At 40.9% G+C, this 17,005-nt stretch overlaps 1 protein-coding gene across 15 annotated transcripts in view; it reads right to left on the minus strand.

The window, feature by feature from the left end:
• Positions 1 to 17,005, minus strand: part of TANC2 (tetratricopeptide repeat, ankyrin repeat and coiled-coil containing 2) — a 702,540-nt gene that overhangs the window by 429,029 nt on the left and 256,506 nt on the right. The window contains exon 1 of one of the 15 annotated variants that reach the window (XM_089774013.1): positions 1,449 to 1,881. The exons of the other annotated variants lie outside the window; for them this stretch is intronic. The gene's annotated coding sequence lies outside the window, so the exon portion shown is untranslated. Of the gene's footprint in view, positions 1 to 1,448; positions 1,882 to 17,005 lie in introns of those variants that run through there. 15 annotated transcript variants of the gene reach the window in all.

Below are 17,005 nucleotides of genomic sequence, written 5' to 3' on the forward strand. Positions count from 1 at the left end.
AATGTGAAACTGTTCATGCTCAACCCTTAAAAAAATCAGTTGTATCTTTCACAATATATTATTTCAACTTCCTGGTTAGACACTATTTTCTTACCCAACAAAAACAGTGTAAGTGATAGAATTCAATTTCTAAAAACATGCAAACACAAAAAAGCCCGAAAAGCTAAGCAATAACAGCATAGGTGGCTATGTATTTTATGTACATACTTAAGTTCTATTTGTTAAAGTATAAGTCCACGGTATCTCTCTTATCTTATTAAGTTTACTAACACACCTTCCTGTCCTCTCTCTCTCTCCCCCTAATGATAATGCACCACTGCTGAAAATTTTGCTCTGTGAATGATTTTTTTTTTCTTTTTTTTGTGAGGGGAGGGAAGGAATGGTGTACCATTACATTAACACATTTCAGCCCAAGCTATCAAGAGCACACTCAGCTGTGACTGGTGAATCCAGACTCTTCGCTACACTCTAAAATCGGCAGCATCCCATTACCAAAGCTTGTGAATCAGCAGTATGTTAACACAGATATTTCATACATCAGAAGCTAAATAGAAATCTAGGTGAATTTTTAAAAAATGAAAAGTTCTAAATCTCCAGCAATGTAACAATGATAAGATTATAAAGTATAATTACAAGATCTAGTCTGATCAAGCTGTATTAAAACTACAATTTTTGTTAATATGTTTTTAATAGTAACATACTTCTGATTGATTTAACGGTCTTCACTTTTAAATAGGCTTAAAAATAAGAAAGCTATAAATGAAGATCATTAAAATATAGGGGTTTTTTTAAACACTCGCATTTGTATCCTTGGTTTCTTAATGACTCTGATCCCAATTTCCTATCCTCTTTCACACTGTGTGCAACATGGCTGATTTTTACAAACATTTCAGTTTTTAAAAAGGTAGTTATTTAAAGCTTAGTTATTTGCAATATGAACTTAACAGTGTATTACGGTCATCAACAAAAATGAAATGACAACTCTCATATTCAATCCCCTGATTTTTTAAGTCAGCTCAAATTCCTCTACTAATGCTCTAGAATATCAAAAAAACAAAAACTAGAAAAAACTGACAGAAGAAGTTGTGGTACAGTTTAAAAAAGGAAAAAACATATTTGCTTACTACATCAAATTATTCAGATGGCACATCTATAATATTAAAATGAAAATAAATATTTATTTAAAACTGCTACAAATTAAATATTTTAGCATATACATGGAGACACATGCATGTGTGTGTGTCTACACACACACACACACACACACACACACACACACACACACACACACACACACACCAAACATAATCCATATGTACCACATATCACTATTCAAATGCCCACAACTGCATTAAGAAACAGATAGGGAAGCATAATGCATCCCGATTTCTATCCAATCCCTTAATCTTGCAAACAATCTCTTCTCCCACTCTATGTTACAAACCCACCTCTGGATCATATTGAAGATTTTTCTTTTCTAAATCCAGAATACACTGCACCATTTTATTCATCTTCTGGACAGCAAGACACCGGCAGAACAGCAATGAAGGAGTGTACTGGAATCAGCAGAGTCAGTGCCTGCCTCATACTGCAGTCTGTATGTTGAACGCAATGAAACCCACAGGTGCCTACGTAAAACACTCCAGCTGCAGACAGCAACTTAATGCTTCCTCAGCAGCATGTCTGTGCTCTACTTTCACTTTTCATTAACTCATCGCCTGCTCAGAATACCACTTCTTAAAATGTTCATGCAAATATACATCTCCATACACATGAAAAAATCTTGACTTAAGCAGACAGGTTTTAGATCAAGCAGCTTAATATAAACTGCATTTTCTTAAATCAAAGTACATTCAGAAGGTTGTATTCAAACCGAAAATGAGAATTTCAAAAAGAATACAGCCAGTATATCTTACTATAAAAATAATTGCATGGCATATTAATATTATGCATGCTCACCTTGCTTTTCTTAATTACTAGTATTTAAAATAATCAAACTTTAAAAAGCTTTCCATTTTACGTTTTTTGTATTTCATTATGATGTTTTGTATATGCATACATACACACGCAGTATAAGCAATAATGTGCATTAAGGTGGCTGAATAGTTATTTAGTACTTCTGCATGTTTTCTATACTAAAGTTCCCTATAGGGAAAGCCATCTGCCTAGAAGAGAACCCACCACTGTTTGCAATATGCAGACATTCTAATTAGTGAAGAAAAAATCAAAATTTGGCATACACAACGGCAAAAATAAACAAAGTTAACTCCACCCATTTATCATAAATTCTTCCTTAGCAAAGAAAGGTCACTCAAAATACAAACAGAATCAATGAGGTTCTTTTGCAGTTTTTTTGTTTTTTAAAGAAAACTGCAGGAGAAAGTTAACTTGCACATTAATCTAAATATTGTCAGCTTAATAACTTAGTGGCTCTTCCTACTGTTTAAAAAGTCCTCTATTGTCTCTTCCACTAGACTTCTTGTGACAATCTCATCTATTCTCTCAAATATACCCATTAGTAACTTACTATAATTAACTTGTCTTATGAATATATTTCAACAATTAAAGTCTCACTAGGAAAAGAAATAAAGTAGAATTCTGAATTTTTCAAAGAAAAAGTTTAGTGCAACTGGGATAAAGGCAGCACAATTTATTTTGCAAGTATGTATAAAGCCATCTCAAAAGATGTAAAATCTTATCCCTGCTGCAGCCACTAATAATAGTATTCATATCTTATGGACTTATCTCCAAATTTAATAGGACTTGGGTTGAATAGAGGAAATCCTAGTTAAGGTAATATTATGGTTTATTATGAGATACAATATTAAAAAATGTGCAGCTACAATAAATGAGAAAAGCAAACAGTGGAAAATCAATGACTGCAGGGAGAATAAACAGTACAAAAAATGTCATTTGTCCCCACTCAGATTTTTTTGTGAATATTTATTATTTCTATTATGGCAAGGCCTAAAGGTCACAACTGAGATCATAGCTTCTTTGTACTTGGCAGTGTTCATAAGAAGAAAAAGTACCTTTCCAAAGAGATCATAGTCCAGGCCCCAAACCTTCATGAAAAAATACCATTGATATCTTACTACATATTTTAGAAAAACTTAACAACCAATAGTCTAGCAGCACCTTAAAAACTAACAAAACATGTACATGGTATCATGAGCTTTTGTGGGCACAACCCACTTCTTCAGATGACTGGAGTATTAAAAGTCCAGATCCAAGAATAAATAAGGGAAGGTGGGAGGAAATTTAAAAAAAGGAAAAACAACACTGAATTAATTTGTTCAAGGTATAAGAGGCTAATTGACAGGTCCTTCTCCCCTCACCCCAAAATGCTAAGGTGAGAGGGGGCTGGAGCTGTCTTCCCTTACTGGGGCAGCCTGCATACTCAACCTTTCATCCCCAATCCCACCCCAGAACAATGATTTAAACAAAGAGTTAAGGACCCAAGCAATGTCGGGTAAATCTTCTAGTATGTTAAATCTACAAATGTTTTACGCACACTTGTGTGTTTGTGTAAGTGGGGTATGTATGTGCACACTTTTTTTCAAAAATAATTACATAATTTAATTCATAAGATAAGCCTTATTGGGGTGCTTAATTACTTTGGGGCTGGGGGTTGTGGGAAAAAGATGGAATGAGATGAAAAATGGAGAAGGTAGAGAGAACACATATATTATAACATGGATATAGCACCTTTTATTAATGAATCTGAAAGCACTTTACAAACGTGTTATCCCCAAAACATGCACAGAAACACACCACACACATATCCCCCAAGATGACAAAACTAAGGAAGGCAGAAGCTAAGTTTTTCAAATAAGCACTTTTGTGCTTTCTCTGACACTACTCTCACTGTTCTTCAAATCCAGTATCAAAACTCTCCTTTGCTGTAATGCCTACAAAAAAAACTTGACAGTAGTTAGGCAGGTGTATACACAGACTACTGCCTGTCATGTTGACCAATGCTGTGTCATTGTTTATTTGTACTTCCTCGCCTGTCTCTCTCCATCTGTTGTTTCTTGTTCTACAGTTAGACTGTTGGCTCCCCGGGGGGTATGGGCTGTACTTTTTGTTCTGTTTGTACAATGCCAAGTACAGGTAGCCTTCCGGTCCATCAGTAGGGCTCATAAACACTATGTTAATACAAACAGTAATAAATAATAATAAATGACTTCCAACATCAGACAAGGAAAAGCCACAACTATGAGAACAGACTTTAGGTTCCAATATTCAACCCAGTATTCCATCCATTAGATTGCAATTTATCTGAGGCAAGAGTTTAATCTGCAACAAAAGATTCAGTTATTTATTTCACACAATAGTTCCGTTACAAAAAGAATAATAATTTAAAAAATGAAAAATCAAATCAGTGTCTATGCTGGATCACTGGTAAATTAGGATGACACATATAGATAGCTCACACATAAAATAGAAGATTACCACAATTTAAAGCACCATGAAAGAACTATGGGGGGGGGGGGGTATAAAGAGACTACAAATTTACATGACATGACAGTAAGTAGTGGTCACACGTCAGGAGACAGCTTAGATAAGAATACTTTGAACTCATACAGCAATATTCATCTTCAAAACACTTCACACATGTTAATCAATCCTCAAAACACCTGTGTGATGACAAGTTACCTGTCTTAGATGGTTAGACCAGAGATGGGTAAAACACAGCCCACAGGCCAGATTTGGCCTGCCAAACATTTGGATGCAGCCCACTATGATCCTCCAGGCTACTAATGTCCCGCAACTCTGCAGGGCGATCAGGCAGACTGCCTGCCTGCTGTGACCTCTCACACTAGTAAGAGCGGGCAACTGAGTGTCTCTACATGCGTGCCCCTGGGGGGAGGGAGCAGTGGGTCTCTGTCCACCGTCCCCACTCCCAGCACCATCTTCACAGCTCACATTGATTGGAAACCTATGGTAAGTGCCTCCCGAACAGAGTATGAACCTGTCACCTCCTCCTAAACACCACCCCCGTCTCAAGTCAGAACCTCCTCCCTGCACGTAAACTCCTCCCCAGCCTCCACATTCCTTCCTGCACCCCAATCCTTGGCCCTGAACTTGCTCCTACACCCAAACTCCATCCCAGACTCTGCACTCCCCATTAATATAGCAGAAAAGTGTGCCCGACATCACCTACCAAATTATTGGCTCGCCGCCCGCCCCACAAAAATTACTGTTCACCCCTGGTTTAGACAACTAATCCTGCATCTTGGCAGTAGTTGGACTAGATAACCCTTGCTGTCCCTTCTAACTGTTTTTATGACGGACAGTAGTATCCTAATTTCACAGAACAGGAAACTGAGCCAAGGGGAGATTAAATGACTTGCATAAAATAACAGGAGACGTCAGTGTCAATGACAGATTCTTCCATTTGGTCCACCATTTCTTTATGACATTTCTCATAGGAACTGAGCGCACCTTTTCAATGTCATTGATATTTTAATCAATTTTTACTGTTGTTTTAACAGACTCTATGCAGGCATTTGCTAAATGGGAGGGAGGGAGTAATGCATCTGAAAGGGTTTCAGCATATCATTTTCTATTTCATTTTGAATTCAAGGAGAAATAGTGTAGCTAATACCTTTTAAAATGTTCTTTTGGAGATTGTTAACCAAAGGAAAGAGTGTGAGGGGAAACAATTAAAATGTTTCCATATACTGCACAAAAACAAGTTTCATATTGTGATTGAAGGTGGAGGAGCAGAGAAGGGGAAGGAAGTCTGTGGGTATGTGTGTCTATCGTATGGTAGAGTTGTAAAGTCTAATGTATAACATTTTGGGATTACTTTACCCTTTAGGCAGAGGGACAAACAACATACATTTTTGTTTAGAAATGAAAAGCCATCTTGGGCCCCAGAGATCAGAGCAGTGTGACTGTATCTCCCTATCATCCATTAATAGTTGTCCCTAAGGTCAACACCCAGGTGTCCAGGTTCCATTAACAGTTCTCTTTCACAGAATGGACCTGGCCCTTCTTTAAAAATATGATTAATATAATGTAAGCCTCAGACAAGAAGCTGAATTAGTTCCTTGGCAATAATAAAACTTGCTGAATTCCAGAAGTTGGACTACTAGCTTAAGGCAATGCAAGTTTCTGACAGAAATGAAGACCTATTGATTTTCTAATAAAGCTACAGTCAAATATAGTATGAGGAGAAATATCCAATAATAGTACAATTTCTACAAACGGGGACAATAATAAGAACATAAAATGTACTAAACCACTGCCTGCCAGTATCTGACAGATTCAACTGATGAGGCTTGATTTATTTATATTGTAGTTAATATACACAGGGGGAGTACAAAACATACTAAATTCTAGAGAAACTGTGTCACATGACTTTTGTTCTAACTTTTCTGAGCACAGGGGATGAGACTCAGCCAGTTATCCTGTAACTACCATTCACTAATCCAATACAAAACTTAAAGTGCAAAGTAAAAACTTTAGTCAAATGTTGACAAATATCCACTTGGTACAGAAAACATTGTCCAATGCTGAAACAAGTTTAATGGACGCAAAACTATTGCTAACCCAGCAGTGCAACTATGCTGTGTTCCACAAGATTTGAACAGGACAACTGAGAAAGCATTAGTTGATTCTTACATTTATTCATATGAATGAACTTTCTTTTTTTAAACACAATTTATTTTTTCCATCAATAGGCACCTATTTTGTGCTTTAAGCATACACAGAACAATAACCTCTTAATTATCAAATATAATAAACAGGCTGCTCATGACTGCTACAATGTAACATATATATATTTTAGAGAGTTGTGAGTCTGTCTGTGAGTCCGTTTGCTCAAGAATTCTTCCTAAATGGTAAGACCACCTCTTTTCTTAACTTAAAGCAAGGTCAGGGTTTGGTTGTGTGAGGACAACAGAAAATACTGGGAAAGGGAGTGTCTTCCATAACATGGAAAGGGAGGGGGGCTGCTGTTCAGAGGCAAGTGATACTGAAAGCAAGCCCACAGGGGAGAGCTATCCTCCAGTGTCCACTGAGGGCAGCCATACCACCAAGGGAGTAGCCAGTAGGGGGTGCAGCTCCACTATTTTGTCAGCCAGAACACCAGGTAAATAGACCCTCTGTCCTTTCCCCCGCCTGATCATTGGCAGCAGTCCTGGGGAGGGAGAGCTGGTATCTGGAAAGGAGAGGACTGGGGGGGGGGGAAGGCCCCTGGTGGTCTTTGGGGGGCTAGAGGCGGCCAGAAAAGGTCCCTGGAAGTGGGGGGGAGGAGATGGAGGGGAAGAGAAAAGGAGCCTGGCAGCCGGGGGAAGCTGAGGAGGAGCAATAAGATCTCTGGCAGCCGGGGAGAGGTGAGGAGCAGAGGAGAGAGAAAAAGCCCTTAGTGGCCAGGAGAGGGATGGGGGGAGAAAAAAGGCCCCTGGCAACCAGGGGAGGCTGGGGGGAGAGGAAAGGTCTATGCAGGATGGGACACTCCACCCTGATCCCCTCATCACCCCCTAATCCTCACTCTCACCGTCCCCATCCCTAGCCTCCTGCACTGCCCCCCAACCCCAATGCCCTGCCATGACTCCTGCACCCCTACACCGCCAGCTCCCTGCCATGAAGAATCTGGGCATTGCCAGTTAAGTCTTCTAGTAGTTGATAGTTTAGCAAGCAAATCAGCTGATGGGCAGTTTTTTCTGTGGACTGGTTGCTGGCAGATCAAATTAGACAAAGAAAGTTCACAATGTTCACTGCTAGCCATGTTTAATACCACACAGCTTCACATGTTTATCCTTTGGTACTTATTCCCACTAATAAGTGTTTTAAAAGTAGACACAACTTTTGCCAAACTTTAAGGAGTTGCAGAGCCATTGCAGATGACACACTGGTGTCAGGATCTACAATGTATCAACATGCCAGTCTGTGTTCCATTCCCCACAAATCTAGATATAAGGAGCTCAACAATTAAATTCAAAAATTCGTTTTCAGAGTAACTGAATTGTAGCCACATTCTCTAAGGGTGTGTCTAGACTACCTAGTTTTGTCGACAAAAGTGGACTTTTGTCGACAAAACAATACCAGCGTCTACACTACCGCGGAGTTCTGTCGACATAACGTCGACAGAACTCCGCGGTTTTGTCGACGCTGGTATACCTCATTTTACGAGGCATAACACTTTCTGTCGACAGAACTCTGTTGACAGAAGGTGTTATTGCCTGTAACACTGCGTCCAGACTACGGAGTTCTGTCGACAAAGCGGCTTGCTTTGTCGACAGAACTCCATGTGTCTGGACGCAAATTGTCGACGGAAGTTTTGTCGACAGTATCTGTCGACAAAACTTCCGTCGACAAAACGCGGTAGTCTAGACGTACCCTAAGACTGTCGAGCCGAACTCTACAAAAGTGAGATCAATGACTGCTTTTCAGTCACCAGCAAATCATGATGAACTAGAAAAAATATTCAAGATGTGAGAGTTTGTTACATTTAAACAGCTAAACAATCACTTACAGCAATACAAATAAACAGATTACTCCACTGCCTCATCAGTATGCATATGGTAGCCAAGCCAAACTGCTCTATGTTTTTTGGAGACGAACATAGGGAAAATGCATGCTGCAACACTGCCAAAGCTACTGTGAATGGTATTGCACCGGCATTAATTTCAGTGCAGTGGTTAAACCCAAGTCAGGAAAGAGTACAATACCTGCTGACAGCTCAAACACAGGGTCTAGTGGTAATATTTCACTTATTTGTGTCCTGTTTAGTTATAACAGACAAGAAAATGACAGAAATAACGTACGCAGCTAAGATCCTTAGCATTTCAGGTTGATGGAAATGCTTATTGATGGTTGTGGCGGGGCAGCCCCGCCACTCCCGGAGACGGCCGTGGCCCGGGGGCGCCTCGAACCCGGAAAGACGCTGTTAGGGCCGGCCGGCCCGAGCGCCAGGGAGAATCGGCACCCGCCCAGCCCCGCACCGAGCGTGACGTCACCAGCTCGACGGAGGGACGTGGCGCCTGCGGATGACGCAGGGCGAGACGTCATCGGCCTGCGTCGAGCGGGGGATTTAAAAGTAGCCGCCGCCCGCCCTGGGGGGGAGGAGGCGAGCGGAGAGACGGAGCAGCCCCGGAGGAGCCAGGGGAGACCGGGTACTGGCGGCCCTGGGTGCGGTTAAGCCCAGGGGGCCGAGGATAAGGGAAGGACGGACTGGGGAGAGAAAGAAGTAGCCCAGGGCGGGGCCGCGGAACCCGTGAGCGGGGGAGGTTAGGGTTCGCAGACCCCCCCCCCCGTTGTGAGTGAGGACCAGCGTCCTGACTCTAGGGCCCTGGGTTGGGGTCCGGAGCGAGGGCGGGCCCGGACCCCCTTCCTCTCCCCCTTTCCCAAGTGTGTGGCCGCTGAATAGGCGGCGGGGTAATCCGTGTGTGGCATAGCACGGTGAGACTAGCGAGGAGTACAAAACCCTTGAGCGATAGGAGGGGCGCGCCCGGCAATAGGACGGTTAAAAGGGGGGGGGGGTTTCCCCCTCCCCCCTCTCCTTCCGGGACGGGGCGCCTTACAATGGTTTTAAAAAAACGTGCATCTGCTATATGGCAGAGAATATTGGTCATTACCACAAGGAAATACCAATTATAGATGATCCAATTTTAATGTGAAAAACCTCTGATAACATGATCACCAAGACCTGAAATAACAACAGAGTATGAATTCAAGATTCATGGGAACACAGAAACATAAGCATAGAGCAGAGATTTGCTGCTGTCTTGAAGAGGCTCTGTAAAATGCAGTTTCTTCACAGCATCTTATATATTGTAAGCTCATGATACTTCATATGTCACCCATGGCAGAAAGCTAGATAGTTAAAATTATGTACATATAGTGGATTATTTCACTTGCTGAGACTAATTCTATCCCTTTATTAAAATTATGTACATATAGTGGATTATTTCACTTGGTGAGACTAATTCTATCCCTTTATCTCATCCCTATGAGTTACATAAGAACTAAGAAAAGAAGCAATAATGGGAAGGGGTGGGAGATATCTCTAATATAGAAGCAGCCTGGACTTATGTAAGTGTACCTGTGCTGTCCCCTTCTTGGCAGGTCCCAATGTACCGAATACATTAGGGATGTTAAATTTTGATTAATAACTAATGAAATAGTTGATGGGATTTCCATCGACCATTCGATTAGTTGATAAGGACTACTGTTTTCTGCCTTTGAAATGCTGTGTAGAGCCCAGGGCCAGCGGGGAGTCCCACTGACCCCAGGCTCCATGTGGCGCTTCCTCTTTAAAATTCACAAGAGCCCCCACTGGAAATCTTGTACATCTCAGAGTTGGCATGTCACATGGAGCCTGGGACCAGCAGGGAGTCCCCTACTGGCCCCAGGCTCCTTTCGGAACTTCTGCTTTGAAACGTACAAGAGCCCCAGCAGGGACTCTTGTACATTTAAAAGTTGGCCACCACTACACCACGCCCCCTCCTACGGAGCTGGAGCTAGGGGAAACCAGCTTTTAAACCGGCTCCCTCCAGCATCCCCTCTTCTTGCCCCCCTTGCTGCCTCTTTGTAATAGAAGCAGAAAAGGAGGGGGGGGAGTGACTTGTCAACTAGTGTGTCAACTATCTGATAAGCTTTTGCTTACATCCCTAGAACACATCAGGACCAGGAGTGGAAGGAGCCAGGCTATAATGCTTAGTGCCATAGTGATTCTGGGCTTCAGTGCAGCCCACAGACAGCCAGGGGGAAGCTATGAGCCCCTTCCAGGGTTGTTCTAATTTATGCCAGGGAGATGTTTTGGCCCCTGTAACAAAATCAAGGCAAAAGAAAGATGGCCACCTTTACCACCGACCCTGCCCTGCATCTTATGCAGTTGCTTTATTCTGAGCAAGAGAGACTGAGAAACACAAACACTGGCACCTATTGCTAAGCATAAAGGAATTCTACTTGACACAAAATACCGAAGGAGATGGTGTCAAGCAATGAACCCCAGTAAAATTTGCACAGAGGTATGATTTTGTTTTATGACATTAAGTCTTATAATTTAAAGTCAAATGGGCAAAGAGAAAAAAGAGAGTATAGCCAGAAAATGCCAGTTAGTAAAATCCAAGCAGACTGCAGAAAGATTGACACTCATACCTTGCCACCTGGAGGAACAGGATAAGACCAAATGATAGCAGAGGACTGATCACCTCCAGTAATGAATCATGCTGATATTTCATTTTGCCTTCCAAAAATCAGCAGCAGAATCCAAAAATCATCAACATAGGAAAACACAAGGCTGATCTGCTAATCCACATATTACAAGAACACTGTACCTATTTAAGGACAGAAAGTAGACATGCAATACAAAATCACGATGGTCAGCGATAGCCTAACCCTATTTAAAGCCAAGTTACAACACACTGAAATACTCTCTGGTACAGACAGAACAGAGGAATGTAGACATTGTAGACAGAGAACATAGACATTTGCTAAAACTGCAGAAGGTACATTTCAATCCAAATAGTGGTGCCTACAATTCAAGAAATTCTATTTCCAGGCAATAAGTCAGTTTTGTTTACCAAGAAAACTTACGCCACTTTGGTCACACCAAAAGACTCAAAAGAGGCAAAAACACAGACATGTTACTCATGCTGGCCATGGCATAAAGCCTTCTGAGACAGCATGTATACAGTATTTGTTATTAAATTCATATTTTAATTTAGTTTGAACTTAAATACCAATTTTATGAAACATGTAATTAGGACATTTCTAGTCCATATTAATTATAAAATTTACATTTACTTTTTTTTTTCTAAAAATTCATTGTTGGTAGTCACCAAATGGCACACTCACTGGTTGCTTAAGCAGAACCTGTAAAATTAACATAAAATAGTGATATCCCAAAAAACACTGTTAGTAGTAATGACATTTTTTTCTTTTTATGCATATCTCCAGTTACAGCTGTCTAATGCCTAAGCCTCGATAACTGGAAATGTTAGTTACAGAGCTATTGCCTACAACCAATACACAAACAAAAATTGTACATAGTGTCAAAATTACAATTGACAACATCCCTAAAAACATTTACTAGGTTGCACACAATTCTTTGTTGAAAAATCCCCAAAAGAATCATATTCAGCTATTAAATCAATTTATATTAAATCAGTATTATGCTACTTTACATATATTTTTATTAAGAGTACATTATTATTAAAACATACAGAGTATGTATAAAAGAGAAGTGGTGATAGCCAAGGGAAATGGGTAACAAATGAAACCTAAAAATGCAAGCATTCAGTGCATACGCAAAACATCAATGAAAAATAGGTTGCCCCAGATTCAATCTTTTCTAACCTCTGACAAGTTTTCTTAGAAAAGAAGGCAAGACAAGGCATATTTGGCCACAAGATTTGAAATACAAATAATTTACTTGACACGCCATACACATGAGTACCTCCTCTCTAGCCCACTAAAAGAGATTAAACAAATTTACATCTTTTTCATACAGGTTTTATAATTAATATAATGAAATGATTCCACATTTTGTATTTAAAAATCCCTTCAGACAGACAGATCTGACCGCCATTAAGGAAAATGAAAGGTGGTAAAATCATCAATCATTATATCCAATTAAATTACCTCACCCACCTTGTCTCTCCTGCATTAGGAAAGTATACTGATTTGATGAAGGTCAGCTGTAAGGAACATGGAAAATAACCTAAGAGGTATCCATGCAGTTGAATCAATCATCTTCTAATTTTTATTAAAAGATCCTAAAGACAAAATAGGAATAAGAGTGGTGTGGGAAAACTAGGCAGGAGCTAGGTAACAAGGCAGTTAAGGTTGGTAAACACATGCTCACATTCCTCTTCGTATCTTGGAACAGAACCCAGAATTCTCAAGTCGCAACACTCCTCTGCCACCTAGCAAATAGCTTCAAAACCCACTGGCAAAGTGTTTATGACTTCTGTCATCCCCTTCTAGTGTCTGGTCCACAGAAGCACAGCCACGTTAACTCTTCTTTTACTATGCAAGGTATTATGTATGCATGGTGGTACTTTTTTCCCTTTTTCATTAACATCTGGTCAAGAGAAAAATGGTGCCACCCAGAGCATCCACTTTCCTGCATGTTGTTAAGCAAAGCTGTAATCAAAAGAGGGGGGCAAAGAAAAAATCCTAGATACTGATTGCTCATCTTCCTGTCAGAGCAAGTAATGAGAATGGCCCTGTTACAAAACCAAGAATCAGACTACTCATAACCTAAGTAAGAAGAAGTTTTGAAGCTCAGCACAAAAACGTACATTATGCCTGGACACCAGTGCCTAGAAATCCTGCCAAAAAAGTCAGCCAAAACCAAAGGGAATCCAAAAAACAAGCCTAAATCTCAGCAATCCATGGCTCCTTTCAGGAGCCATCCAGTTCCTCCTCTTTCCCACCAGACTGCAGGACTCTTAACGTCACTGACTAGAAAAACAAAAGGAATTCAGTTAAAACTGTCTACTCTGGAAGGTACACTTGATACTATCTACACAAAAATAAATTTCCTGGATGGTCATGTAACTATAGTATAGCAGCAACTTAAAGGAGTAGCACAGCATCTACAGTAAGTAGAAGGGATTTAAATCTTCTTAAACCGTTGCACTCTGAGTGGAGCATAGGTCATCTACAAATCTCCTCCACTTCACTCTGTCTTGAGACAAAACTTCTAGCTGACTCCAGGAGTACCCCAGTTGTTGTCCTTGAATCTCAGTAGATCTTCTCCACGTTGTCCGAGGTCTTTCTCTTTTGCATTTTCCTTGCAGGTTCCATGTGAGAGCTTGACGGACTATGCTGGATGATGATTTTCTGAGAGTGTTGCCTAGCCATCCCCACTTTCTTCTCTTGATTTGAACATCAAGTGGTTCTTGTCCTGCTCTGTTCCAAAGCTCCTCATTTGTGATGAAGTCTTGCCATTTGATGTGAAGGATATACCTCAAGCATCTGTTTATGAATGTCTGTAGCTTGTGATTTGAAGACTTTTTAGTATGCCAGGTCTTGCAACCATACAGGAGCACACTCTTCACATTTGTGTTGAAGATTCGCAGTTTTATCTTCACAGATATTATTTGTGAACTCCATATGGGACTAAGAGTATTTGGTAAATATAGAACAGGATCACACAAGTAGATAAACACAAGTTGATAATAATATCCAAATTTGTGGGGTGGCTGCTAGAATGAAAAAAATCCTGATTATTCAACTTCTTTAAAGCAAAAAAGTCTCTACACATAAGATTCTGAAATTCAAGAGTTATATTAAATATTAGATATTTTCAAAAATGCCCAAGTGACTTAGAAACATAAATCCCATTTAAAGTCAACAGAATTTATTGAGCCTCACTCACTAAGGCCTGGTCTACACTAGTTTAGGTAAAACTTGGCTGCATTCCGTAGATTTTCTAAACAATGAGTTCACAACCAAGCTCATTCCACCAACTTTAAGAGCTGTTAAAGCCTATTTCATTACTCCTGCTTTTCACAAGGAGTAATGGTAAATTCTACCTGACACAGTTGACTTTAGGGTTGTGCAGATGCCGTGCAGTCAAAGTCTACATGTTTAGCTACTTCTGGGAGGTGTCCCACAGTGCTCCAATGTGACTGCTGTGGCCAGGACTTTCAACTCTGCTGCTCTCCAGGTGCATGGGAAAAGCCCAGAGAAATTTTGAATTTCATGTCCTGTTTGGCCAGTGTGGCACCAGAAGCAAGATGCACAACTATCATATCACAATCTGGCCATTCACAAAGCTGTTTTTCAAAGACTCTGATTTGCAGTGCTCCTCTAGGTGTTCTCCTTACTGCCCAGATGTCTGGCTATTCATGATTAGCCACTATGCCCTTGATGCCCCAGCCTGGCATAAAATATTGTCTCTTACTTCCACAGATATTATGGAGCACATAACAGGCTGCCACAAAAATGGGAATGCTGCTTTTGCTGAGGTCTAACCTAGCCAATAAATTGTGAAACTTTCCCTTTAAACATCCAAAAGCACATTCTACCACCATTCTGCACTTGCTTAGCCTGTAGTAAAACTGTTCCTTAGTATGGTCCAGGCTGCCTGCATATGGCTTCAAGAAACATTCGATCAAGGTGCAGGCTGAATCTCCAAGGATCACCGTTGGAATTCCAGTGTCTCTGAAAGTAATTTTCTGGTCTGGGAAGAAAGTTCCATCTTGCAATTTTTTGAAGAGTTCCTTTCTCCACCAGGCCACACTGATGCTGGTGAAACAGTCATTGTGATCCACCAGCATCTGCAACATAATCAAGAATTACCCCTTCATGTGATGGGGTTCCATCAATTAGGGAACCCCATCGCAGCAAAGCACTCTACTATGCCCTGAACATTTCCCAGAATCATCAAATCATAGGTTTGGAAGAGAGCTCTGAAGGTCATCGAGTGCAACCCCCTGCTAAAAGCAGGACCAATCCCAACCAAATCATCCCGGCTTTGTGAAGCTGAGACATAAAAACCTCTAGGGATGGAGATTCTATCACCTCCCTATGTAACCCATTCCAGTGTTTCACCACCCTCCTAGTGAAATAGTTTTTCCTAATGGTCAACCTATACCTCCCTCACTACAACTTGAGACCACTGCTTCTTGTTCTGTCATCTGTCACCACTGAACAGCCTCTCTCTATAGAAGAAGGGTATTGATTGCCTCGGATACTTGGATCACAGTAGTCCCCACTCCAAATTGATTCCCAACTGACTGATAGCTGTCTGGCATTGCAAGCTTCCATAGGGCTATTGCCCCTTGCTTCTCCACTGTCAGCTGCTCATTCTGGTATTGCTGTGCTTCAGGGCAGCGGAAAGCAATTTGCAAACATCGAATGAAAGTGGCTTTATGCATACATAAGTTTTGCAGCCACTGCATAACTGCATAGCTATGCAGTCCCACCAGTCTGTGCGTATCACTCAGCACCAGAACTGGTGTTCCACTGTGTCAAGAGGCTCGATTGCTGTCACCATCTGCCAATTACTCCACTCAAGTGCTTCGTACATGTGTCTGTCCATGGCCTCCTCACATTCTTTGTCGCTCCATCAACTTCTGCTAGGCTCTGGACATACTGCAGCATAAGGTGTGAGATGTTTACTATGATTGTCATCGCACTTTGCTTCAGAATGGGGTTCATGCACAGATAAACGGGAAAAAAGGCACAAAAAGATTGTTTGCCATTACTTTCAAGTGTGTGGGGGGGGGGGGGAAGAGATGACTGCATTATGGGATGCTGATGACATGTACCCAGAAACACCCACTGCACTGCCTTTGTTCCATCAAGCACTGGGAGCCTAACCCTGAATACAAAGGAGTGGCAGAAACTATAGGATAGCTACCCACTGTGCACTGTCGTTAAAGTTCATAGAAGCCACTATATTGGGGATGCACAACATCAGACTCTTGTACCCAGTAGGGACATGAACTCTAACTTTACAAATTCAGGTGCTAAAAAAATCAACCTTAATAATTTCAACCTTATCTTGTAGTATAGACAAGGCCTTAGGTGCTATTGAAAATGTTACCCCTCAAACTCCTGCCAAATAGGAAAAACAGAACTTTAGCACGAGGTAGGGAAAGAGAAACAACATTTAAAGAAAATTTCCTGGACTGTGCCCCAAGCAGACTTGTTGGATAGGAGGAGCACATTCAGAGATCAAACAACACTTGCAATTCTGAATCCTCCAAAATTCAGAATGGTATAAGTGAAGCTCACATTATTGGAAACTCAATATTGACTAGATGCCATTAAAATTATTCAAAAGCTTCCAAAGAATAACATTTGCAGGCATAAAAATGAGTTCAACTAAGAGTTCTATTGTTATGTTTTTATAATGCACCTATTACCTTTGGTGTCTAGGTGCCCACAAATTTAATAAGCCGAATCCAACACTATGTCTGAATCTCTCTCTATCTTTCCCCTATTCTGTATAGAGTATGGGTAATTTGCCTCTTTTAGAATATATGATGTATTTGTATTAAATGTTGATGAGGTGACTGAAGGCAGACAG

Source organism: Pelodiscus sinensis, chromosome 29 (genome assembly GCF_052426305.1).
Source record: "Pelodiscus sinensis isolate ZL-2025 chromosome 29, ASM5242630v1, whole genome shotgun sequence".
In the NCBI taxonomy this organism is placed as follows: Eukaryota; Metazoa; Chordata; order Testudines; family Trionychidae; genus Pelodiscus; species Pelodiscus sinensis.